Source organism: Ascaphus truei, chromosome 8 (assembly GCF_040206685.1).
Source record: "Ascaphus truei isolate aAscTru1 chromosome 8, aAscTru1.hap1, whole genome shotgun sequence".
NCBI lineage: Eukaryota > Metazoa > Chordata > Amphibia > Anura > Ascaphidae > Ascaphus > Ascaphus truei.
In genome coordinates, this window is record NC_134490.1 from 97931319 (window position 1) to 97956553 (window position 25235).

The 25235-nt window shown below is 68.3% G+C and overlaps 1 protein-coding gene across 1 annotated transcript in view; it reads right to left on the reverse strand.

The window, feature by feature from the left end:
• Window positions 1–25235, reverse strand: part of ANK3 (ankyrin 3) — a 461946-nt gene that overhangs the window by 188626 nt on the left and 248085 nt on the right.

The following is a 25235-nucleotide window of genomic DNA, read 5'->3' on the forward strand; positions in this document are numbered from 1 at the left end:
GGAGCACGAAATAAGCATAAATCAATAGTAGGATGATGGAGGGATAAGTATAAGGGGGGACAACGTTTCGAGGCAAAAATGCCACTTCTTCAAGCCTGTTCCCATAGACCCTACATGTCTGAGGCACTTTCCTTCGATTCCTCCAAAAAATCCTCCCTCTATTGAAAAACTGGTGTATGCCACACCAATGTAAATGCAATCAGGACCACTTAATAGTCAGGTTACAAACCTTTTGGGTAAACTATCCAACTGATTAAGCAACCTATTTATTTCATCACAACTTAGCACTTACCATTTAGGACGATCTACCATCTATCACAATATAATAAAAAATTCAATGTGTAACATAGTAGATACAGTAAGGTTGAAAAAAGACGTACGTCCATCAAGTTCAACCTATGCTAAATTTAGACAACAGATACTTTATCCTATATCTATACTTACTCATTGATCCAGACGAAGGCAAACAAAAAAACCCAGAGTCACATCATCCAATGATCTCTCATAAGGGGAAAAATAAATTCCTTCCCGACTCTAAGAATTGGCAATCTGATTATTCCCTGGATCAACATCTTTCCCATGTATACTTCTAAAAAGAAATGCCCAACTTTGTTTTTTAAACAAATCTAATGTATCTTACAACGGTTCTGGACATATTACACCACATTCTCCATGGGTAATGAATTCCACATTTTAACTGCCTTTAGTATAAAGAACCCTTTCCTCTGTTGCTGCTGAAATTTCCTTTCCTCCAAGCTGAAGGGATGCCCCGAGTCCTTTGTACTGCCCTCGGGATGAATAGTTATTTTGAAAGCTCCTTATACTATCCCCGAAATTATTTGTATATAGTTATCATATCCCCTCTTAGACGCCTCTTTTTTAATGTAAATAACTCTAATTTATGTCTACTTCCCTTCCATCCATTGCCCGTTTCTTCCATCCAGTTCCCTTTCTGTTTCTTTCAAATCATGTCTTTCACATTTTTATACAGTGTATATACATACATGACTTACTAGGTCCAACTGTAAATTCCAATTCTGTTCTCTCTCACTGCTATGCCAGAGGGGAACAACACTAAATACCATTCAGATGTCATTGTTCGCTCTCCAGCTCTTTGTGTTTTTGGAAAGTAAGTTTTGGGTGGTAAAATAAAACTGTCAAATAGGGTTGGGCAATATACCAGTGGGATAGTAATACTGTGGTAGTAAAAATGGACGGTAACTTGATACCTACCATTGTTTATTACCCCGGTATTATTGTGTGCCGGTTGCAAGGGTCACAGAGGTGTTTGAAGCTGCCGCATGTCCCAGAACTTCCATCTACACTCTCTCTCTCACCTCTGCTTTCTGCCCACTTCTGCAGAGAGAGGAGTGGGGGCTGAGGCTCTCGCATGCTACAGCTTCTGTTAGGCCTGGCAGCCCTTGAACCTGTGGTCTCTGCTGTTCAGGGCAGCAGCCGTGTTAGCAAGCCGGATCAGCACCTGGATAGTTCCATTGCCTCAGAATGCCTTTGAACTTCTGTTGCTACTGCTGCTTCCCTCAGCTGATGCAGATCAGCCTCACTGATACCCTTATTTGTAAATGGGGAGAAAGGGGGAAGGGGGGAGGGAGAGGGGAAGGGTGGGGGAGAGGGGAATAAGAGGGGGAGAGAGGGGAGAGGGGGAGGGGAAAAGGGGGGGGAGAGAGGTTGGGAAAGAGAGACAGGGAGGGGGGTAGTAACAGGGAGGGGGAGAGAGGGACAGGGAGGGGGGAGAGAGGGACAGGAGGGGGAAGAGAGGGACAGGGAGGGGGGAGAGGGGAGAGTGACATGGAGGAGGGGCAGGGAGAGAGGGGCAGGGAGGGGGGTGTGGTAGAGAGGGACAGGGAGGGGGAAGAGAGGGACAGGGAGGGGGGAGAGGGGAGAGTGACATGGAGGAGGGGCAAGGAGAGAGGGTCAGGGAGGGGGGCGTGGTAGAGAGGGACAGGGAGGGGGGTGGGTAGAGAGGGACAGGGAGGGGGTGGGACAGGGTGTGTGGGTGCTAGAGTGGGACAGGGAGGAGGGGTGGGAGAGTGGGACAGGGAGGGGGGGTGGGAGAGTGGGACAGGGAGGGGGGGTGGGAGAGTGGGACAGGGAGGGGGGTGGGAGAGTGGGACAGGGAGGGGGGTGGGAGAGTGGTACAGGGAGGGGGGTGGGAGAGTGGTACAGGGAGGGGGGGTGGGACAAGGAGGTTGGGTGGGAGAGTGGGACAGGGAGGGTGGGTGGGACAGGGAGGGGGGTGGGAGAGTGGGACAGGGAGGGGGTGGAGAGTGGGACAGGGAGGGGAGTGGGAGAGGGAGGGGGGGTGGGAGAGAGGGACAGGGAGGGGTTGGGAGAGTGGGACAGGGAGGGGGGGTGGGAGAGTGGGACAGGGAGGGGGGGTGGGAGAGTGGGACAGGGAGGGGGGGTGGGAGAGTGGGACAGGGAGGGGGGTGGGAGAGTGGGACAGGGAGGGGGTGGGAGAGTGGGACAGGGAGGGGGGGTGGGAGAGTGGGACAGGGAGGGGGGGTGGGAGAGTGGGACAGGGAGGGTGGGTGGGACAGGTAGGGGGGGTGGGAGAGTGGGACAGGTAGGGGGGTGGGAGAGTGGGACAGGGAGGGGGGTGGAGAGTGGGACAGGGAGGGTGGGAGAGTGGGAGAGGGAGGGGCTGTGGGAGAGAGGGACAGGGAGGGGTTTGGAGAGTGGGACAGGGAGGGGGGGGGTGGGAGAGTGGGACAGGGAGGGGGGGTGGGAGAGTGGGACAGGGAGGGGGGGGTGGGAGAGTGGGACAGGGAGGGGGTGGAGAGTGGGACAGGGAGGGGGGTGGGAGAGTGGGACAGGGAGGGGTGGGAGAGTGGGACAGGGAGGGGGGTGGGAGAGTGGGACAGGGAGGGGGGGTGGGAGAGTGGGACAGGGAGGGGGGGTGGAGAGTGGGACAGGGAGGGGGGGTGGGAGAGTGGGACAGGGAGGGGGGGTGGGAGAGTGGGACAGGGAGGGGGGGTGGGAGAGTGGGACAGGGAGAGGGGTGGGAGAGTGGGACAGGGAGGGGGGGTGGGAGAGTGGGACAGGGAGGGGGGGTGAGAGAGTGGGACAGGGAGGTGTTGGGAGAGTGGGACAGGGAGGGAGGGTGGGAGAGTGGGACAGGGAGGGTGGGTGGGAGAGTGGGACAGGGAGGGTGGGTGGGAGAGTGGGACAGGGAGGGGGGTGGGAGAGTGGGAGAGGGAGGGGGGTGGAGAGTGGGACAGGGAGGGGGGTGGGAGAGTGGGAGAGGGAGGGGGGGTGGGAGAGAGGGACAGGGAGGGGTTGGGAGAGTGGGACAGGGAGGGGGGGTGGGAGAGTGGGACAGGGAGGGGGGTGGGAGAGTGGGACAGGGAGGGGGGTGGGAGAGTGTGACAGGGAGGGGGGTGGGAGAGTGGGACAGGGAGGGGGGTGGGAGAGTGGGACAGGGAGGGGGGTGGGAGAGTGGGACAGGGAGGGGGGGTGGGAGAGTGGGACAGGGAGGGGGGGTGGGAGAGTGGGACAGGGAGTGGGGGTGGGAAAGTGGGACAGGGAGGGGGGGTGGGAGAGTGGGACAGGGAGGGGGGGTGGGAGAGTGGGACAGGGAGGGGGGGTGGGAGAGTGGGACAAGGAGGGGGGTGGGAGAGTGGGACAGGGAGGGGGGGTGGGAGAGTGGGACAGGGAGGGGGGTGGGAGAGTGGGACAGGGAGGTGTTGGGAGAGTGGGACAGGGAGGGAGGGTGGGAGAGTGGGACAGGGAGGGTGGGTGGGAGAGTGGGACAGGGAGGGTGGGTGGGACAGGGAGGGGGGTGGGAGAGTGGGACAGGGAGGGGGGTGGAGAGTGGGACAGGGAGGGGGGTGGGAGAGAGGGACAGGGAGGGGTTGGGAGAGTGGGACAGGGAGGGGGGGTGGGAGAGTGGGACAGGAGGGGGGGTGGGTGAGTGGGACAGGGAGGGATGGTGGTAGAGTGGGACAGGGAGGGGGGTGGGAGAGTGGGACAGGGAGGGGGGTGGGAGAGTGGGACAGGGAGGGGGGTGGGAGAGTGGGACAGGGAGGGGGGTGAGAGAGTGGGACAGGGAGGTGTTGGGAGAGTGGGACAGGGAGGGAGGGTGGGAGAGTGGGACAGGGAGGGTGGGTGGGAGAGTGGGACAGGGAGGGGGGTGGGAGAGTGGGACAGGGAGGGGGGTGGGAGAGTGGGACAGGGAGGGGGGTGGGAGAGTGGGACAGGGAGGGGGGGTGGGAGAGTGGGACAGGGAGGGGGGTGGGAGAGTGGGACAGGGAGGGGGGTGGGAGAGTGGGACAGGGAGGGGGGTGGGAGAGTGGGACAGGGAGGGGGGTGGGAGAGTGGGACAGGGAGGGGGGGTGGGAGAGTGGGACAGGGAGGGTGGGTGGGACAGGTAGGGGGGGTGGGAGAGTGGGACAGGGAGGGGGGTGGAGAGTGGGACAGGGAGGGGGGTGGAGAGTGGGACAGGGAGGGGGGTGGGAGAGTGGAAGAGGGAGGGGGGGTGGGAGAGAGGGACAGGGAGGGGTTGGGAGAGTGGGACAGGGAGGGGGGGTGGAGAGTGGGACAGGGAGGGGGGGTGGGAGAGTGGGACAGGGAGGGGGGGTGGGAGAGTGGGACAGGGAGGGGGGTGGGTAGGAGAGTGGGACAGGGAGGGGGGTGGGAGAGTGGGACAGGGAGGGGGGGTGGGAGAGTGGGACAAGGAGGGGGGTGGGAGAGTGGGACAGGGAGGGGGGTGGGAGAGTGGGACAGGGAGGGGGGGTGGGAGAGTGGGACAGGGAGGGGGGGTGGGAGAGTGGGACAGGGAGCGGGGTTGGGAGAGTGGGACAGGGAGGGAGGGTGGGAGAGTGGGACAGGGAGGGAGGGTGGGAGAGTGGGACAGGGAGGGAGGGTGGGAGAGTGGGACAGGGAGGGAGGGTGGGAGAGTGGGACAGGGAGGGAGGGTGGGAGAGTGGGACAGGGAGGGAGAGTGGGACAGGGAGGGAGGGTGGGAGAGTGGGACAGGGAGGGAGGGTGGGAGAGTGGGACAGGGAGGATGGGAGAGTGGGACAGGGAGGTGGGGGTGGGAGAGTGGGACAGGGAGGGGGGGTGGGAGAGTGGGAAAGGGAGGGGGGTGGGCCTTAGAGAGGGACAGGGAGGGGTTGGGAGAGTGGGACAGGGAGGGAGGGTGGGAGAGTGGGACAGGGAGGGAGGGTGGGAGAGTGGGACAGGGAGGGAGGGTGGGAGAGTGGGACAGGGAGGGAGGGTGGGAGAGTGGGACAGGGAGGGAGGGTGGGAGAGTGGGACAGGGAGGGTGGGAGAGTGGAAGAGGGAGGGGGGGTGGGAGAGAGGGACAGGGAGGGGTTGGGAGAGTGGGACAGGGAGGGGGGGGGTGGGAGAGTGGGACAGGGAGGGTGGGTGGGAGAGTGGGACAGGGAGGGGGGGTGGGAGAGTGGGACAGGGAGGGGGGGTGGGAGAGTGGGACAGGGAGGGGGGTGGGAGAGTGGGACAGGGAGGGGGGTGGGAGAGTGGGACAGGGAGGGGGGTGGGAGAGTGGGACAGGGAGGGGGGTGGAGAGTGGGACAGGGAGGGGGGTGGAGAGTGGGACAGGGAGGGGGGTGGGAGAGTGGAAGAGGGAGGGGGGGTGGGAGAGAGGGACAGGGAGGGGTTGGGAGAGTGGGACAGGGAGGGGGGGTGGGAGAGTGGGACAGGGAGGGGGGGTGGGAGAGTGGGACAGGGAGGGGGGGTGGGAGAGTGGGACAGGGAGGGGGGGTGGGAGAGTGGGACAGGGAGGGGGTGGGAGAGTGGGACAGGGAGGGGGGTGGGAGAGTGGGACAGGGAGGGGGGTGGGAGAGTGGGACAGGGAGAGGGGTGGGAGAGTGGGACAGGAGGGGGGGTGGGAGAGTGGGACAGGGAGGGGGGTGGGAGAGTGGGACAGGGAGAGGGGTGGGAGAGTGGGACAGGGAGGGGAGGTGGGAGAGTGGGACAGGGAGGGGGGGTGGGAGAGTGGGACAAGGAGGGGGGGTGGGAGAGTGGGACAGGGAGGGGGGGTGGGAGAGTGGGACAAGGAGGGGGGTGGGAGAGTGGGACAGGGAGGGGGGGTGGGAGAGTGGGACAGGGAGGGGGGGTGGGAGAGTGGGACAGGGAGAGGGGTGGGAGAGTGGGACAGGGAGGGGGGGGGTGGGAGAGTGGGACAGGGAGGGGGGGTGGAGAGTGGGACAGGGAGGGGGGGTGGGAGAGTGGGACAAGGAGGGGGGTGGGAGAGTGGACAGGAGGGGGGGTGGGAGAGTGGGACAGGGAGGGGGGTGGGAGAGTGGGACAGGGAGGTGTTGGGAGAGTGGGACAGGGAGGGAGGGTGGGAGAGTGGGACAGGGAGGGAGGGTGGGAGAGTGGGACAGGGAGGGAGGGTGGGAGAGTGGGACAGGGAGGGAGGGTGGGAGAGTGGGACAGGGAGGGAGGGTGGGAGAGTGGGACAGGGATGATGGGAGAGTGGGACAGGGAGGGGGGGGGTGGGAGAGTGGGACAGGGAGGGGGGGTGGGAGAGTGGGAAAGGGAGGGGGGTGGGCCTTAGAGAGGGACAGGGAGGGGTTGGGAGAGTGGGACAGGGAGGGAGGGTGGGAGAGTGGGACAGGGAGGGAGGGTGGGAGAGTGGGACAGGGAGGGGGGGTGGGAGAGTGGGACAGGGAGGGGGGGTGGGAGAGTGGGACAGGGAGGGGGGTGGGAGAGTGGGACAGGGAGGGGGGTGGAGAGTGGGACAGGGAGGGGGGTGGAGAGTGGGAAAGGGAGGGGGGTGGGAGAGTGGAAGAGGGAGGGGGGGGTGGGAGAGAGGGACAGGGAGGGGTTGGGAGAGTGGGACAGGGAGGGGGGGTGGGAGAGTGGGACAGGGAGGGGGGGTGGGAGAGTGGGACAGGGAGGGGGGGTGGGAGAGTGGGACAGGGAGGGGGGGTGGGAGAGTGGGACAGGGAGGGGGGTGGGAGAGTGGGACAGGGAGGGGGGTGGGAGAGTGGGACAGGGAGGGGGGTGGGAGAGTGGGACAGGGAGAGGGGTGGGAGAGTGGGACAGGGAGGGGGGGTGGGAGAGTGGACAGGGAGGGGGGTGGGAGAGTGGGACAGGGAGGGGGGGTGGGAGAGTGGGACAGGGAGGGGGGGTGGGAGAGTGGGACAAGGAGGGGGGGTGGGAGAGTGGGACAGGGAGGGGGGGTGGGAGAGTGGGACAGGGAGGGGGGTGGAGAGTGGGACAAGGAGGGGGGTGGGAGAGTGGGACAGGGAGGGGGGTGGGAGAGTGGGACAGGGAGGGGGGTGGGAGAGTGGGACAGGGAGGTGTTGGGAGAGTGGGACAGGGAGGGAGGGTGGGAGAGTGGGACAGGGAGGGTGGGTGGGAGAGTGGGACCGGGAGGGTGGGTGGGACAGGGAGGGGGGGTGGGAGAGTGGGACAGGGAGGGGGGTGGAGAGTGGGACAGGGAGGGGGGTGGGAGAGAGGGACAGGGAGGGGTTGGGAGAGTGGGACAGGGAGGGGGGGTGGGAGAGTGGGACAGGGAGGGGGGGTGGGAGAGTGGGACAGGGAGGGGGGTGGGAGAGTGGGACAGGGAGGGGGGTGGGAGAGTGGGACAGGGAGGGGGGTGGGAGAGTGGGACAGGGAGGGGGTGGGAGAGTGGGACAGGGAGGGGGGGTGGGAGAGTGGGACAGGGAGGGGGGGGTGGGAAAGTGGGACAGGGTGGGTGGGACAGGTAGGGGGGGTGGGAGAGTGGGACAGGGAGGGGGGTGGAGAGTGGGACAGGGAGGGGGGTGGAGAGTGGGACAGGGAGGGGGGTGGGAGAGTGGAAGAGGGAGGGGGGTGGGAGAGAGGGACAGGGAGGGGTTGGGAGAGTGGGACAGGGAGGGGGGGTGGGAGAGTGGGACAGGGAGGGGGGTGGGAGAGTGGGACAGGGAGGGAGGGTGGGAGAGTGGGACAGGGAGGGAGGGTGGGAGAGTGGGACAGGGATGATGGGAGAGTGGGACAGGGAGGGGGGGGTGGGAGAGTGGGACAGGGAGGGGGGTGGGAGAGTGGGAAAGGGAGGGGGGTGGGCCTTAGAGAGGGACAGGAGGGGTTGGGAGAGTGGGACAGGGAGGAGGGTGGGAGAGTGGGACAGGGAGGGAGGGTGGGAGAGTGGGACAGGGAGGGGGGGTGGGAGAGTGGGACAGGGAGGGGGGGTGGGAGAGTGGGACAGGGAGGGGGGGTGGGAGAGTGGGACAGGGAGGGGGGTGGGAGAGTGGGACAGGGAGGGGGGTGGGAGAGTGGGACAGGGAGAGGGGTGGGAGAGTGGGACAGGGAGGGGGGGTGGGAGAGTGGGACAGGGAGGGGGGGTGGGAGAGTGGGACAGGGAGGGGGGGTGGGAGAGTGGGACAGGGAGGGGGGGTGGGAGAGTGGGACAAGGAGGGGGGGGTGGAGAGTGGGACAGGGAGGGGGGGTGGGAGAGTGGGACAGGGAGGGGGGTGGGAGAGTGGGACAAGGAGGGGGGTGGGAGAGTGGGACAGGGAGGGGGGGTGGGAGAGTGGGACAGGGAGGGGGGGTGGGAGAGTGGGACAGGGAGGGGGGTGGGAGAGTGGGACAGGGAGGTGTTGGGAGAGTGGGACAGGGAGGGAGGGTGGGAGAGTGGGACAGGGAGGGTGGGTGGGAGAGTGGGACCGGGAGGGTGGGTGGGACAGGGAGGGGGGGTGGGAGAGTGGGACAGGGAGGGGGGTGGAGAGTGGGACAGGGAGGGGGGTGGGAGAGAGGGACAGGGAGGGGTTGGGAGAGTGGGACAGGGAGGGGGGGTGGGAGAGTGGGACAGGGAGGGGGGGTGGGAGAGTGGGACAGGGAGGGGGGTGGGAGAGTGGACAGGAGGGGGGTGGGAGAGTGGGACAGGGAGGGGGGTGGGAGAGTGGGACAGGGAGGGGGGGTGGGAGAGTGGGACAGGGAGGGGGGGTGGGACAGGGAGGGGGGGTGGGAGAGTGGGACAGGGTGGGTGGGACAGGTAGGGGGGGTGGGAGAGTGGGACAGGGAGGGGGGTGGAGAGTGGGACAGGGAGGGGGGTGGGAGAGTGGGACAGGGAGGGGGGGTGGGAGAGTGGGACAGGGAGGGGGGGTGGGAGAGTGGGACAGGGAGGGGGGGTGGGAGAGTGGGACAGGGAGGGGGGTGGGAGAGTGGGACAGGGAGGGGGGTGGGAGAGTGGGACAGGGAGGGGGGTGGGAGAGTGGGACAGGGAGGGGGGTGGGAGAGTGGGACAGGGAGGGGGGTGGGAGAGTGGGACAGGGAGGGGGGTGGGAGAGTGGGACAGGGAGGGGGGGTGGGAGAGTGGGACAGGGAGGGGGGTGGGAGAGTGGGACAGGGAGAGGGGTGGGAGAGTGGGACAGGGAGGGGAGGTGGGAGAGTGGGACAGGGAGGGGGGGTGGGAGAAAGGGACAAGGAGGGGGGTGGGAGAGTGGGACAGGGAGGGGGGGGTGGGAGAGTGGGACAGGGAGGGGGGGTGGGAGAGTGGACAGGGAGGGGGGGTGGGAGAGTGGGACAGGGAGGTGTTGGAAGAGTGGGACAGGGAGGGAGGGTGGGAGAGTGGGACAGGGAGGAGGGTGGGAAAGTGGGACAGGGAGGGAGGGTGGGAGAGTGGGACAGGGAGGGAGGGTGGGAGAGTGGGACAGGGAGGGAGGGTGGGAGAGTGGGACAGGGAGGGAGGGTGGGAGAGTGGGACAGGGAGGATGGGAGAGTGGGACAGGGAGGGGGGGTGGGAGAGTGGGACAGGGAGGGGGGGTGGGAAAGGGAGGGGGGTGGGCCTTAGAGAGGGACAGGGAGGGGTTGGAGAGTGGGACAGGGAGGGAGGGTGGGAGAGTGGGACAGGGAGGGAGGGTGGGAGAGTGGGACAGGGAGGGAGGGTGGGAGAGTGGGACAGGGAGGGTGGGAGAGTGGGACAGGGAGGGTGGGAGAGTGGGACAGGGAGGGAGGGTGGGAGAGTGGGACAGGGAGGGGGATGGGAGAGTGGGACAGGGAGGGGGGTGGGAGAGTGGGACAGGGAGGGGGGTGGGAGAGTGGGACAGGGAGGGGGGTGGGAGAGTGGGACAGGGAGGGGGGTGGTAGAGTGGGACAGGGAGGGGGGTTGGGAGAGTGGGACAGGGAGGGGGGGTGGGAGAGTGGGACAGGGAGGGGGGTGGGAGAGTGGGACAGGGAGGGGGGGTGGGAGAAAAGGACAGGGGAGGTGGGAGAGAGGGGCAGGGGGGTGGGAGAGTGGGACAGGGAGGGGGGTGGAGAGTGGGACAGGGAGGGGGGTGGAGAGTGGGACAGGGAGGGGGGTGGGAGAGTGGGACAGGGAGGGGGGTGGGAGAGTGGGACAGGGAGGGGGGTGGGAGAGTGGGACAGGGAGGGGGGTGGGAGAGTGGGACAGGGAGGGGGGGTGGGAGAGTGGGACAGGGAGGGGGGTGGGAGAGTGGGACAGGGAGAGGGGTGGGAGAGTGGGACAGGGAGGGGAGGTGGGAGAGTGGGACAGGGAGGGGGGGTGGGAGAAAGGGACAAGGAGGGGGGTGGGAGAGTGGGACAGGGAGGGGGGGGTGGGAGAGTGGGACAGGGAGGGGGGGTGGGAGAGTGGGACAGGGAGGGGGGGTGGGAGAGTGGGACAGGGAGGTGTTGGAAGAGTGGGACAGGGAGGGAGGGTGGGAGAGTGGGACAGGGAGGGAGGGTGGGAAAGTGGACAGGGAGGGAGGGTGGGAGAGTGGGACAGGGAGGGAGGGTGGGAGAGTGGGACAGGGAGGGAGGGTGGGAGAGTGGGACAGGGAGGGAGGGTGGGAGAGTGGGACAGGGAGGATGGGAGAGTGGGACAGGGAGGGGGGGTGGGAGAGTGGGACAGGGAGGGGGGGGTGGGAAAGGGAGGGGGGTGGGCCTTAGAGAGGGACAGGGAGGGGTTGGGAGAGTGGGACAGGGAGGGAGGGTGGGAGAGTGGGACAGGGAGGGAGGGTGGGAGAGTGGGACAGGGAGGGAGGGTGGGAGAGTGGGACAGGGAGGGTGGGAGAGTGGGACAGGGAGGGTGGGAGAGTGGGACAGGGAGGGAGGGTGGGAGAGTGGGACAGGGAGGGGGGATGGGAGAGTGGACAGGGAGGGGGGTGGGAGAGTGGGACAGGGAGGGGGTGGGAGAGTGGGACAGGGAGGGGGGGTGGGAGAGTGGGACAGGGAGGGGGGTGGTAGAGTGGGACAGGGAGGGGGGTTGGGAGAGTGGGACAGGGAGGGGGGGTGGGAGAGTGGGACAGGGAGGGGGGGTGGGAGAGTGGGACAGGGAGGGGGGGTGGGAGAAAAGGACAGGGGAGGTGGGAGAGAGGGGCAGGGGGGTGGGAGAGTGGGACAGGGAGGGGGTGGAGAGTGGGACAGGGAGGGGGGTGGAGAGTGGGACAGGGAGGGGGGTGGGAGAGTGGAAGAGGGAGGGGGGTGGGAGAGAGGGACAGGGAGGGGTTGGAGAGTGGGACAGGGAGGGGGGGGTGGGAGAGTGGGACAGGGAGGGGGGGTGGGAGAGTGGGACAGGGAGGGGGGGTGGGAGAGTGGGACAGGGAGGGGGGTGGGAGAGTGGACAGGGAGGGGGGTGGGAGAGTGGGACAGGGAGAGGGGTGGAGAGTGGGACAGGGAGGGGGGGTGGGAGAGTGGGACAGGGAGGGGGGTGGGAGAGTGGGACAGGGAGGGGGGTGGGAGAGTGGGACAGGGAGAGGGGTGGGAGAGTGGGACAGGGAGGGAGGTGGGAGAGTGGGACAGGGAGGGGGGGTGGGAGAGTGGGACAAGGAGGGGGGTGGGAGAGTGGGACAGGGAGGGGGGGTGGGAGAGTGGGACAGGGAGGGGGGGTGGGAGAGTGGGACAGGGAGGGGGGGTGGGAGAGTGGGACAGGGAGGTGTTGGGAGAGTGGGACAGGGAGGGAGGGTGGGAGAGTGGGACAGGGAGGGAGGGTGGGAAAGTGGGACAGGGAGGGAGGGTGGGAGAGTGGGACAGGGAGGGAGGGTGGGAGAGTGGGACAGGGAGGGAGGGTGGGAGAGTGGGACAGGGAGGGAGGGTGGGAGAGTGGGACAGGGAGGATGGGAGAGTGGGACAGGGAGGGGGGGTGGGAGAGTGGGACAGGGAGGGGGGTGGGAAAGGGAGGGGGTGGGCCTTAGAGAGGGACAGGGAGGGGTTGGGAGAGTGGGACAGGGAGGGAGGGTGGGAGAGTGGGACAGGAGGGAGGGTGGGAGAGTGGGACAGGGAGGGAGGGTGGGAGAGTGGGACAGGGAGGGTGGGAGAGTGGGACAGGGAGGGTGGGAGAGTGGGACAGGGAGGGTGGCAGAGTGGGACAGGGAGGGAGGGTGGGAGAGTGGGACAGGGAGGGGGGATGGGAGAGTGGGACAGGGAGGGGGGTGGGAGAGTGGGACAGGGAGGGGGGTGGGAGAGTGGAAGAGGGAGGGGGGTGGGAGAGAGGGACAGGGAGGGGTTGGGAGAGTGGGACAGGGAGGGGGGGGTGGGAGAGTGGGACAGGGAGGGGGGGTGGGAGAGTGGGACAGGGAGGGGGGGTGGGAGAGTGGGACAGGGAGGGGGGTGGGAGAGTGGGACAGGGAGGGGGGTGGGAGAGTGGGACAGGGAGAGGGGTGGGAGAGTGGACAGGGAGGGGGGGTGGGAGAGTGGGACAGGGAGGGGGGGTGGGAGAGTGGGACAGGGAGAGGGGTGGGAGAGTGGGACAGGGAGGGGAGGTGGGAGAGTGGGACAGGGAGGGGGGGTGGGAGAGTGGGACAAGGAGGGGGGTGGGAGAGTGGGACAGGGAGGGGGGGTGGGAGAGTGGGACAGGAGGGGGGTGGGAGAGTGGGACAGGGAGGGGGGGTGGGAGAGTGGGACAGGGAGGTGTTGGGAGAGTGGGACAGGGAGGGAGGGTGGGAGAGTGGGACAGGGAGGGAGGGTGGGAAAGTGGGACAGGGAGGGAGGGTGGGAGAGTGGGACAGGGAGGGAGGGTGGGAGAGTGGGACAGGGAGGGAGGGTGGGAGAGTGGGACAGGGAGGGTGGGAGAGTGGGACAGGGAGGGTGGGAGAGTGGGACATGGAGGGAGGGTGGGAGAGTGGACAGGGAGGGGGGATGGGAGAGTGGGACAGGGAGGGGGGTGGGAGAGTGGGACAGGGAGGGGGGTGGGAGAGTGGGACAGGGAGGGGGGTGGGAGAGTGGGACAGGGAGGGGGGTGGTAGAGTGGGACAGGGAGGGGGGTGGGAGAGTGGGACAGGGAGGGGGGTGGGAGAGTGGGACAGGGAGGGGGGGTGGGAGAAAAGGACAGGGGAGGTGGGAGAGAGGGGCAGGGGGGTGGGAGAGAGGGACAGGGAGGGGGGTGGGAGAGAGGGACAGGGAGGGGGGTGGGAGAGAGGGACAGGGTGGGTGGGAGAGAGAGACAGGGAGGGGGTGGGAGAGAGAGGGAGGGGGTGGGAGAGAGAGGGAGGGGGTGGGAGAGAGAGGGAGGGGGTGGGAGAGAGGGAGGGGGTGGGAGAGAGGGACAGGGAGGGGGTGGGAGAGTGGGACAGGGAGGGTGGGTGGGAGAGTGGGTGCTAGAGTGGGACAGGGAGGGGGGTGCTAGAGTGGGACAGGGTGGGGGGGGAGCTAGAGTGGGACAGGGAGGGGTGGTGCTAGAGTGGGACAGAGTGGGACAGGGAGGGGGGATGGGAGAGTGGGACAGGGAGGGGGGTGGGAGTGGGACAGGGAGTAGGGTGGGACAGGGAGGGGGGGTGGGAGTGGGACAGGATGGGGGGTGGGAGAGTGGGACAAGGAGGGGGGTGGAGAGTGGGACAGGGAGGGGGGTGGGAGAGTGGGACAGGGAGGGGGGGTGGGAGAGTGGGACAGGGAGGGGGGTGGGAGAGTGGGACAGGGAGGGGGGTGGGAGAGTGGGACAGGGAGGGGGGTGGGAGAGTGGGACAGGGAGGGGGGGTGGGAGAGTGGGACAGGGAGGGGGGGTGGGAGAGTGGGACAGGGAGGGGGGGTGGGAGAGTGGGACAGGGAGGGTGGGTGGGACAGGTAGGGGGGGTGGGAGAGTGGGACAGGGAGGGGGGTGGAGAGTGGGACAGGGAGGGGGGTGGAGAGTGGGACAGGGAGGGGGTGGGAGAGTGGAAGAGGGAGGGGGGGTGGGAGAGTGGAAGAGGGAGGGGTTGGAGAGTGGGACAGGGAGGGGGGGTGGGAGAGTGGGACAGGGAGGGGGGTGGGAGAGTGGGACAGGGAGGGGGGTGGGAGAGTGGACAGGGAGAGGGGTGGGAGAGTGGGACAGGGAGGGGGGGTGGGAGAGTGGGACAGGGAGGGGGGGTGGGAGAGTGGGACAGGGAGAGGGGTGGGAGAGTGGGACAGGGAGGGTAGGTGGGAGAGTGGGACAGGGAGGGGGGGGTGGGAGAGTGGGACAAGGAGGGGGGTGGGAGAGTGGGACAGGGAGGGGGGGTGGAGAGTGGGACAGGGAGGGGGGGTGGGAGAGTGGGACAGGGAGGGGGGGTGGGAGAGTGGGACAGGGATGTGTTGGGAGAGTGGGACAGGGAGGGAGGGTGGGAGAGTGGGACAGGGAGGGAGGGTGGGAGAGTGGGACAGGGAGGGAGGGTGGGAGAGTGGGACAGGGAGGGAGGGTGGGAGAGTGGGACAGGGAGGGAGGGTGGGAGAGTGGGACAGGGAGGGAGGGTGGGAGAGTGGGACAGGGATGATGGGAGAGTGGGACAGGGAGGGGGGGTGGGAGAGTGGGAAGGGAGGGGGGTGGGCCTTAGAGAGGGACAGGGAGGGGTTGGGAGAGTGGGACAGGGAGGGAGGGTGGGAGAGTGGGACAGGGAGGGAGGGTGGGAGAGTGGGACAGGGAGGGAGGGTGGGAGAGTGGGACAGGGAGGGTGGGAGAGTGGAAGAGGGAGGGGGGGTGGGAGAGAGGGACAGGGAAGGGTTGGGAGAGTGGGACAGGGAGGGGGGGGTGGGAGAGTGGGACAGGGAGGGGGGGTGGGAGAGTGGGACAGGGAGGGGGGTGGGAGAGTGGGACAGGGAGGGGGGTGGGAGAGTGGGACAGGGAGGGGGGTGGGAGAGTGGGACAGGGAGGGGGGTGGAGAGTGGGACAGGGAGGGGGGTGGAGAGTGGGACAGGGAGGGGGGTGGAGAGTGGGACAGGGAGGGGGGTGGGAGAGTGGAAGAGGGAGGGGGGGTGGGAGAGAGGGACAGGGAGGGGTTGGGAGAGTGGGACAGGGAGGGGGGGTGGGAGAGTGGGACAGGGAGGGGGGATGGGAGAGTGGGACAGGGAGGGGGGTGGGAGAGTGGGACAGGGAGGGGGGTGGGAGAGTGGGACAGGGAGGGGGGTGGGAGAGTGGGACAGGGAGGGGGGGTGGGAGAGTGGGACAGGGAGGGGGGGTGGGAGAGTGGGACAGGGAGGGGGGGTGGGAGAGTGGGACAGGGATGTGTTGGGAGAGTGGGACAGGGAGGGAGGGTGGAGAGTGGGACAGGGAGGGAGGGTGGGAGAGTGGGACAGGGAGGGAGGGTGGGAGAGTGGGACAGGGAGGGGGGGGTGGAGAGTGGGACAGGGAGGGGGGGTGGGAGAGTGGGACAGGGAGGGGGGTGGGAGAGTGGGACAGGGAGGGGGGTGGGAGAGTGGGACAGGGAGGGGGGTGGGAGAGTGGGACAGGAGGGGGGTGGAGAGTGGGACAGGGAGGGGGGTGGAGAGTGGGACAGGGAGGGGGGTGGAGAGTGGGACAGGGAGGGGGGTGGAGAGTGGGACAGGGAGGGGGGTGGGAGAGTGGAAGAGGGAGGGGGGGTGGGAGAGAGGGACAGGGAGGGGTTGGGAGAGTGGGACAGGGAGGGGGGGTGGGAGAGTGGGACAGGGAGGGGGGATGGGAGAGTGGGACAGGGAGGGGGGTGGGAGAGTGGACAGGGAGGGGGGTGGTAGAGTGGGACAGGAGGGGGGTGGGAGAGTGGGACAGGGAGGGGGTGGGAGAGTGGGACAGGGAGGGGGGGTGGGAGAAAAGGACAGGGAGGTGGGAGAGAGGGGCAGGGGGGTGGGAGAGAGGGACAGGGAGGGGGGTGGGAGAGAGGGACAGGGAGGGGGGTGGGAGAGAGGGACAGGGTGGGTGCGAGAGAGAGACAGGGAGGGGGTGGGAGAGAGAGGGAGGGGGTGGGAGAGAGAGGGAGGGGGTGGGAGAGAGAGGGAGGGGGTGGGAGAGAGGGAGGGGGTGGGAGAGAGGGACAGGGAGGGGGTGGGAGAGTGGGACAGGGAGGGTGGGTGGAGAGTGGGTGCTAGAGTGGGACAGGGAGGGGGGTGCTAGAGTGGGACAGGGTGGGGGGGGAGCTAGAGTGGGACAGGGAGGGGTGGTGCTAGAGTGGGACAGAGTGGACAGGGAGGGGGGATGGGAGAGTGGACAGGGAGGGGGGTGGGAGTGGGACAGGGAGTAGGGGTGGGACAGGGAGGGGGGGTGGGAGTGGGACAGGATGGGGGGTGGGAGAGTGGACAAGGAGGGGGGTGGAGAGTGGGACAGGGAGGGGGGGTGGGAGAGTGGGACAGGGAGGGGGGGTGGGAGAGTGGGACAGGGAGGGGGGGGTGGGAGAGTGGGACAGGGAGGGGGGTGGGAGAGTGGGACAGGGAGGGGGGTGGGAGAGTGGGACAGGGAGGGGGGTGGGAGAGTGGGACAGGGAGGGGGGTGGGAGAGTGGGACAGGAGGGGGGGTGGGAGAGTGGGACAGGGAGGGGGGGTGGGAGAGTGGGACAGGGAGGGTGGGTGGGACAGGTAGGGGGGGTGGGAGAGTGGGACAGGGAGGGGGGTGGAGAGTGGGACAGGGAGGGGGTGGAGAGTGGGACAGGGAGGGGGTGGGAGAGTGGAAGAGGGAGGGGGGGGTGGGAGAGTGAAGAGGGAGGGGTTGGGAGAGTGGGACAGGGAGGGGGGGTGGGAGAGTGGGACAGGGAGGGGGTGGGAGAGTGGGACAGGGAGGGGGGTGGGAGAGTGGGACAGGGAGAGGGGTGGGAGAGTGGGACAGGGAGGGGGGGTGGGAGAGTGGGACAGGGAGGGGGGTGGGAGAGTGGGACAGGGAGAGGGGTGGGAGAGTGGGACAGGGAGGGTAGGTGGGAGAGTGGACAGGGAGGGGGGGGTGGGAGAGTGGGACAAGGAGGGGGGTGGGAGAGTGGGACAGGGAGGGGGGGTGGGAGAGTGGGACAGGGAGGGGGGGTGGGAGAGTGGGACAGGGAGGGGGGGTGGGAGAGTGGGACAGGGAGGTGTTGGGAGAGTGGGACAGGGAGGGAGGGTGGGAGAGTGGGACAGGGAGGGAGGGTGGGAGAGTGGGACAGGGAGGGAGGGTGGGAGAGTGGGACAGGGAGGGAGGGTGGGAGAGTGGGACAGGAGGGAGGGTGGGAGAGTGGGACAGGGAGGGAGGGTGGGAGAGTGGGACAGGGAGGGAGGGTGGGAGAGTGGGACAGGGATGATGGGAGAGTGGGACAGGGAGGGGGGGGTGGGAGAGTGGGACAGGGAGGGGGGGTGGGAGAGTGGGAAAGGGAGGGGGGTGGGCCTTAGAGAGGGACAGGGGATGGGGGTTGGGAGAGTGGGACAGGGAGGGAGGGTGGGAGAGTGGACAGGAGGGAGGGTGGGAGAGTGGGACAGGGAGGGTGGGAGAGTGAAGAGGGAGGGGGGGTGGAGAGAGGGACAGGGAAGGGTTGGGAGAGTGGGACAGGGAGGGGGGGGGTGGGAGAGTGGGACAGGGAGGGGGGGTGGGAGAGTGGGACAGGGAGGGGGGGTGGGAGAGTGGGACAGGGAGGGGGGTGGGAGAGTGGGACAGGGAGGGGGGTGGGAGAGTGGGACAGGGAGGGGGGTGGAGAGTGGGACAGGAGGGGGGTGGAGAGTGGGACAGGGAGGGGGGTGGAGAGTGGGACAGGGAGGGGGGTGGGAGAGTGAAGAGGGAGGGGGGGTGGGAGAGAGGGACAGGGAGAGGGGGGGTGGGAGAGTGGGACAGGGAGGGGGGGTGGGAGAGTGGGACAGGGAGGGGGGGGTGGGAGAGTGGGACAGGGAGTGGGGGTGGGAGAGTGGGACAGGGAGGGGGGGTGGGAGTGGGACAGGGTGGGTGGGACAGGTAGGGGGGGTGGGAGAGTGGGACAGGGAGGGGGGTGGAGAGTGGGACAGGGAGGGGGGTGGAGAGTGGGACAGGGAGGGGGGTGGAGAGTGGGACAGGGAGGGGGGTGGGAGAGTGGAAGAGGGAGGGGGGGTGGGAGAGAGGGACAGGGAGGGGTTGGGAGAGTGGGACAGGGAGGGGGGGGTTGGAGAGTGGGACAGGGAGGGGGGGTGGGAGAGTGGGACAGGGAGGGGGGGTGGGAGAGTGGACAGGGAGGGGGGGGGGGTGGGAGAGTGGGACAGGGAGGGGGGTGGGAGAGTGGGACAGGGAGAGGGGTGGGAGAGTGGGACAGGGAGGGGGGGTGGGAGAGTGGGACAGGGAGGGGGGGTGGGAGAGTGGGACAGGGAGAGGGGTGGGAGAGTGGGACAGGGAGGGGAGGTGGGAGAGTGGGACAGGGAGTGGGGGTGGGAGAGTGGGACAAGGAGGGGGGGTGGGAGAGTGGGACAGGGAGTGGGGGTGGGAGAGTGGGACAAGGAGGGGGGTGGGAGAGTGGGACAGGGAGGGGGGGTGGGAGAGTGGGACAGGGAGGGGGGGTGGGAGAGTGGGACAGGGAGGGGGGGTGGGAGAGTGGGACAGGGAGGTGTTGGGAGAGTGGGACAGGGAGGGAGGGTGGGAGAGTGGGACAGGGAGGGAGGGTGGGAAAGTGGGACAGGGAGGGAGGGTGGGAGAGTGGGACAGGGAGGGAGGGTGGGAGAGTGGGACAGGGAGGGAGGGTGGGAGAGTGGGACAGGGAGGGAGGGTGGGAGAGTGGGACAGGGAGGGAGGGTGGGAGAGTGGGACAGGGAGGATGGGAGAGTGGGACAGGGAGGGGGGGTGGGAGAGTGGGACAGGGAGGGGGGGTGGGAAAGGGAGGGGGGTGGGCCTTAGAGAGGGACAGGGAGGGGTTGGGAGAGTGGGACAGGGAGAGGGGTGGGAGAGTGGGACAGGGAGGGGGGTGGGAGAGTGGGACAGGGAGGGGGGTGGGAGAGTGGGACAGGGAGGGGAGGTGGGAGAGTGGGACAGGGAGGGGGGGTGGGAGAGTGGGACAAGGAGGGGGGTGGGAGAGTGGGACAGGGAGGGGGGGTGGAGAGTGGGACAGGGAGGGGGGGTGGGAGAGTGGGACAGGGAGGGGGGTGGGAGAGTGGGACAGGGAGGGGGGGTGGGAGAGTGGGACAGGGAGGTGTTGGGAGAGTGGGACAGGGAGGGAGGGTGGGAGAGTGGGACAGGGAGGGAGGGTGGGAAAGTGGGACAGGGAGGGAGGGTGGGAGAGTGGGACAGGGAGGGAGGGTGGGAGAGTGGGACAGGGAGGGAGGGTGGGAGAGTGGGACAGGGAGGGAGGGTGGGAGAGTGGGACAGGGAGGATGGGAGAGTGGGACAGGGAGGGGGGGTGGGAGAGTGGGACAGGGAGGGGGGGTGGGAAAGGGAGGGGGGTGGGCCTTAGAGAGGGACAGGGAGGGGTTGGGAGAGTGGGACAGGGAGGGAGGGTGGGAGAGTGGGACAGGGAGGGAGGGTGGGAGAGTGGGACAGGGAGGGAGGGTGGGAGAGTGGGACAGGGAGGGTGGGAGAGTGGGACAGGGAGGGTGGGAGAGTGGGACAGGGAGGGAGGGTGGGAGAGTGGGACAGGGAGGGGGGATGGGAGAGTGGACAGGGAGGGGGGTGGGAGAGTGGGACAGGGAGGGGGGTGGGAGAGTGGGACAGGGAGGGGGGTGGGAGAGTGGGACAGGGAGGGGGGTGGTAGAGTGGGACAGGGAGGGGGGTTGGGAGAGTGGGACAGGGAGGGGGGGTGGGAGAGTGGGACAGGGAGGGGGGGTGGGAGAGTGGGACAGGGAGGGAGGGTGGGAGAAAAGGACAGGGGAGGTGGGAGAGAGGGGCAGGGGGGTGGGAGAGAGGGACAGGGAGGGGGGTGGGAGAGAGGGACAGGGAGGGGGGTGGGAGAGAGGGACAGGGTGGGTGGGAGAGAGAGACAGGGAGGGGGTGGGAGAGAGAGGAAGGGGGTGGGAGAGAGAGGGAGGGGGTGGGAGAGAGAGGGAGGGGGTGGGAGAGAGGGAGGGGGTGGGAGAGAGGGACAGGGAGGGGGTGGGAGAGTGGGACAGGGAGGGTGGGTGGGAGAGTGGGTGCTAGAGTGGGACAGGGAGGGGGGTGCTAGAGTGGGACAGGGTGGGGGGGGAGCTAGAGTGGGACAGGGAGGGGTGGTGCTAGAGTGGGACAGAGTGGGACAGGGAGGGGGGATGGGAGAGTGGGACAGGGAGGGGGGTGGGAGTGGGACAGGGAGTAGGGGTGGGACAGGGAGGGGGGGTGGGAGTGGGACAGGGAGGGGGGGTGGGAGAGTGGGACAGGATGGGGGGTGGGAGAGTGGGACAAGGAGGGGGGTGGGAGAGTGGGACAGGAGGGGGGGTGGGAGAGTGGGACAGGGAGGGGGGGTGGGAGAGTGGGACAGGGAGGGGGGTGGGAGAGTGGGACAGGGAGGGGGGTGGGAGAGTGGGACAGGGAGGGGGGTGGGAGAGTGGGACAGGGAGGGGGGGTGGGAGAGTGGGACAGGGAGGGGGGGTGGGAGAGTGGGACAGGGAGGGGGGGTGGGAGAGTGGGACAGGGAGGGTGGGTGGGACAGGTAGGGGGGGTGGGAGAGTGGGACAGGGAGGGGGGTGGAGAGTGGGACAGGGAGGGGGGTGGAGAGTGGGACAGGGAGGGGGGTGGGAGAGTGGAAGAGGGAGGGGGGGTGGGAGAGTGGAAGAGGGAGGGGGGGTGGGAGAGTGGAAGAGGGAGGGGTTGGAGAGTGGGACAGGGAGGGGGGGTGGGAGAGTGGGACAGGGAGGGGGGTGGGAGAGTGGGACAGGGAGGGGGGTGGGAGAGTGGGACAGGGAGAGGGGTGGGAGAGTGGGACAGGGAGGGGGGGTGGGAGAGTGGGACAGGGAGGGGGGGTGGGAGAGTGGGACAGGGAGAGGGGTGGGAGAGTGGGACAGGGAGGGGAGGTGGGAGAGTGGGACAGGGAGGGGGGGGTGGGAGAGTGGGACAAGGAGGGGGGTGGGAGAGTGGGACAGGGAGGGGGGGTGGGAGAGTGGGACAGGGAGGGGGGGTGGAGAGTGGGACAGGGAGGGGGGGTGGGAGAGTGGGACAGGGAGGTGTTGGGAGAGTGGGACAGGGAGGGAGGGTGGGAGAGTGGGACAGGGAGGGAGGGTGGGAGAGTGGGACAGGGAGGGAGGGTGGGAGAGTGGGACAGGGAGGGAGGGTGGGAGAGTGGGACAGGGAGGGAGGGTGGGAGAGTGGGACAGGGAGGGAGGGTGGGAGAGTGGGACAGGGATGATGGGAGAGTGGGACAGGGAGGGGGGGGTGGGAGAGTGGGACAGGGAGGGGGGGTGGGAGAGTGGGAAAGGGAGGGGGGTGGGCCTTAGAGAGGGACAGGGAGGGGTTGGGAGAGTGGGACAGGGAGGGAGGGTGGGAGAGTGGGACAGGGAGGGAGGGTGGGAGAGTGGGACAGGGAGGGAGGGTGGGAGAGTGGGACAGGGAGGGTGGGAGAGTGGAAGAGGGAGGGGGGGTGGGAGAGAGGGACAGGGAAGGGTTGGGAGAGTGGGACAGGGAGGGGGGGGTGGGAGAGAGGGACAGGGAAGGGTTGGGAGAGTGGGACAGGGAGGGGGGTGGAGAGTGGGACAGGGAGGGGGGTGGAGAGTGGGACAGGGAGGGGGGTGGAGAGTGGGACAGGGAGGGGGGTGGAGAGTGGGACAGGGAGGGGGGTGGGAGAGTGGAAGAGGGAGGGGGGGTGGGAGAGAGGGACAGGGAGGGGTTGGGAGAGTGGGACAGGGAGGGGGGGTGGAGAGTGGGACAGGGAGGGGGGGTGGGAGAGTGGGACAGGGAGGGGGGGTGGGAGAGTGGGACAGGGAGGGGGGTGGGAGAGTGGGACAGGGAGGGGGGGTGGGAGAGTGGGACAGGGAGGGGAGGTGGGAGAGTGGGACAGGGAGGGGGGGTGGGAGAGTGGGACAGGGAGGGGGGGTGGGAGAGTGGGACAGGGAGGGGGGGTGGGAGAGTGGGACAGGGAGGGGAGGTGGGAGAGTGGGACAGGGAGGGGGGGTGGGAGAGTGGGACAAGGAGGGGGGGTGGGAGAGTGGGACAGGGAGGGGGGGTGGGAGAGTGGGACAAGGAGGGGGGTGGGAGAGTGGGACAGGGAGGGGGGGTGGGAGAGTGGGACAGGGAGGGGGGTGGGAGAGTGGGACAGGGAGGTGTTGGGAGAGTGGGACAGGGAGGGAGGGTGGGAGAGTGGGACAGGGAGGGTGGGTGGGAGAGTGGGACAGGGAGGGTGGGTGGGAGAGTGGGACCGGGAGGGTGGGTGGGACAGGGAGGGGGGTGGGAGAGTGGGACAGGGAGGGGGGTGGAGAGTGGGACAGGGAGGGGGGTGGGAGAGAGGGACAGGGAGGGGTTGGGAGAGTGGGACAGGGAGGGGGGGTGGGAGAGTGGGACAGGGAGGGGGGGTGGGAGAGTGGGACAGGGAGGGGGGTGGGAGAGTGGGACAGGGAGGGGGGTGGGAGAGTGGGACAGGGAGTGGGGTGGGAGAGTGGGACAGGGAGTGGGGGTGGGAGAGTGGGACAGGGAGGGGGGGTGGGAGAGTGGGACAGGGTGGGTGGGACAGGTAGGGGGGGTGGGAGAGTGGGACAGGGAGGGGGGTGGAGAGTGGGACAGGGAGGGGGGTGGAGAGTGGGACAGGGAGGGGGGTGGAGAGTGGGTGTGGGACAGGGAGGGGGGTGGGAGAGTGTGAAGAGGGGAGGGGGGGTGGGAGAGAGAGGGACAGGGAGGGGGTTGGGAGAGTGGGACAGGGAGGGGGGGGTGGGAGAGTGGGACAGGGAGGAGGGGTGGGAGAGTGGGAGAGGGAGGGGGGTGGGAGAGTGGGACAGGGAGGGGGGGTGGGAGAGTGGGACAGGGAGGGGGGTGGGAGAGTGGGACAGGGAGGGGGGGTGGGAGAGTGGGACAGGGAGGGGGGTGGGAGAGTGGGACAGGGAGAGGGGTGGGAGAGTGGACAGGGAGGGGGGGTGGGAGAGTGGGACAGGGAGGGGGGGTGGGAGAGTGGGACAGGGGAGAGGGGTGGGAGAGTGGGACAGGGAGGGGAGGTGGGGAGAGTGGGACAGGGAGGGGGGGTGGGAGAGTGGGACAAGGAGGGGGGTGGGAGAGTGGGACAGGGAGGGGGGGTGGGAGAGTGGGACAGGGAGGGGGGGTGGGAGAGTGGGACAGGGAGGGGGGGTGGGAGAGTGGGACAGGGAGGGGGGGTGGGAGAGTGGGACAGGGAGGTGTTGGGAGAGTGGGACAGGGAGGGAGGGTGGGAGAGTGGGACAGGGAGGGAGGGTGGGAAAGTGGGACAGGGAGGGAGGGTGGGAGAGTGGGACAGGGAGGGAGGGTGGGAGAGTGGGACAGGGAGGGAGGGTGGGACAGGGAGGGAGGGTGGGAGAGTGGGACAGGGAGGGAGGGTGGGAGAGTGGGACAGGGAGGGATGGGAGAGTGGGACAGGGAGGGGGGGTGGGAGAGTGGGACAGGGAGGGGGGGTGGGAAAGGGAGGGGGGTGGGCCTTAGAGAGGGACAGGGAGGGGTTGGGAGAGTGGGACAGGGAGGGAGGGTGGGAGAGAGAGGGAGGGGGTGGGAGAGAGAGGGAGGGGGTGGGAGAGAGAGGGAGGGGGTGGGAGAGAGAGGGGGGGAGGGAGGGGGTGGGAGAGAGGGAGGGGGTGGGAGAGAGGGACAGTGAGGGGGTGGGAGAGTGGGACAGGGAGGGTGGGTGGGAGAGAGGGACAGTGAGGGGGTGGGAGAGTGGGACAGGGAGGGGTGGGTGGGAGAGTGGGTGCTAGAGTGGGACAGGGAGGGGGGTGCTAGAGTGGACAGGGTGGGGGGGGAGCTAGAGTGGGACAGGGAGGGGTGGTGCTAGAGTGGGACAGAGTGGGACAGGGAGGGGGGATGGGAGAGTGGGACAGGGAGGGGGGTGGGAGTGGGACAGGGAGTAGGGGTGGGACAGGGAGGGGGGTGGGAGTGGGACAGGGAGGGGGGGTGGGAGAGTGGGACAGGGATGGGGGGTGGGAGAGTGGGACAAGGTGGGGGGGGTGCTAGAGTGGGACAGGGTGGGGGGGGGTGCTAGAGTGGGACAGGGAGGGGTGGTGCTAGAGTGGGACAGAAGTGGGACAGGGAGGGGGATGGGAGAGTGGGACAGGGAGGGGGGGTGGGAGTGGGACAGGGAGTGGGGGTGGGACAGGGAGGGGGGTGGAGTGGGACAGGGAGTGGGGGTGGGACAGGGAGGGGGGTGGGAGTGGGACAGGGAGGGGGGTGGGAGAGTGGGACAGGGATGGGGGGTGGGAGAGTGGGACAAGGAGGGGGGTGGGGAGAGTGGGACAGGGAGGGGGGGTGGGAGAGTGGGACAGGGAGGGGGGGTGGGAGAGTGGGACAGGGAGGTGTTGGGAGAGTGGGACAGGGAGGGAGGGTGGAGAGTGAGACAGGGAGGGAGGGTGGGAGAGTGGACAGGGAGGGAGAGTGGGACAGGGAGGGAGGGTGGGAGAGTGGGACAGGGAGGGGGGATGGGAGAGTGGGACAGGGAGGGGGTTGGGAGTGGGACAGGGAGTGGGGGTGGGAGTGGGACAGGGAGTGGGGGTGGGAGTGCGACAGGGAGGGAGGGGTGGGAGTGGGACAGGGAAGGGGGGGTGGGAGAGTGGGACAGGGAGGGGGGTGGGAGAGTGGGACAGGGAGGGGGGGTGGAAAGAAAGTGGGACAAGGAGGTGGGTGGGAGAGTGGGACAGGGAGGGGGGGTGGGAGAGTGGGACAGGGGGGGGGGTGGGAGAGTGGGACAGGGAGGTGTTGGGAGAGTGGGACAGGGAGGGAGGGTGGGGAGAGTGGGACAGGGAGGGAGGGTGGGAGAGTGGACAGGGAGGGGGGGTGGGAGAGTGGGACAAGGAGGTGGGTGGGAGAGTGGGGACAGGGAGGGGGGGTGGGAGAGTGGGACAGGGAGGGGGGGTGGGAGAGTGGGACAGGGAGGTGTTGGGAGAGTGGGACAGGGAGGGAGGGTGGGAGAGTGGGACAGGGAGGGAGGGTGGGAGAGTGGGACAGGGAGGGAGGGTGGGAGAGTGGGACAGGGGAGGGGGGTGGGAGAGTGGGACCAGGGAGGGGCGTGGTAGAGAGGGACAGGGAGGGGGGTGGGTAGAGAGGGACATGGAGGAGGGGCAGGGAGGGGGTGGGTAGAGAGGGACAGGGAGGG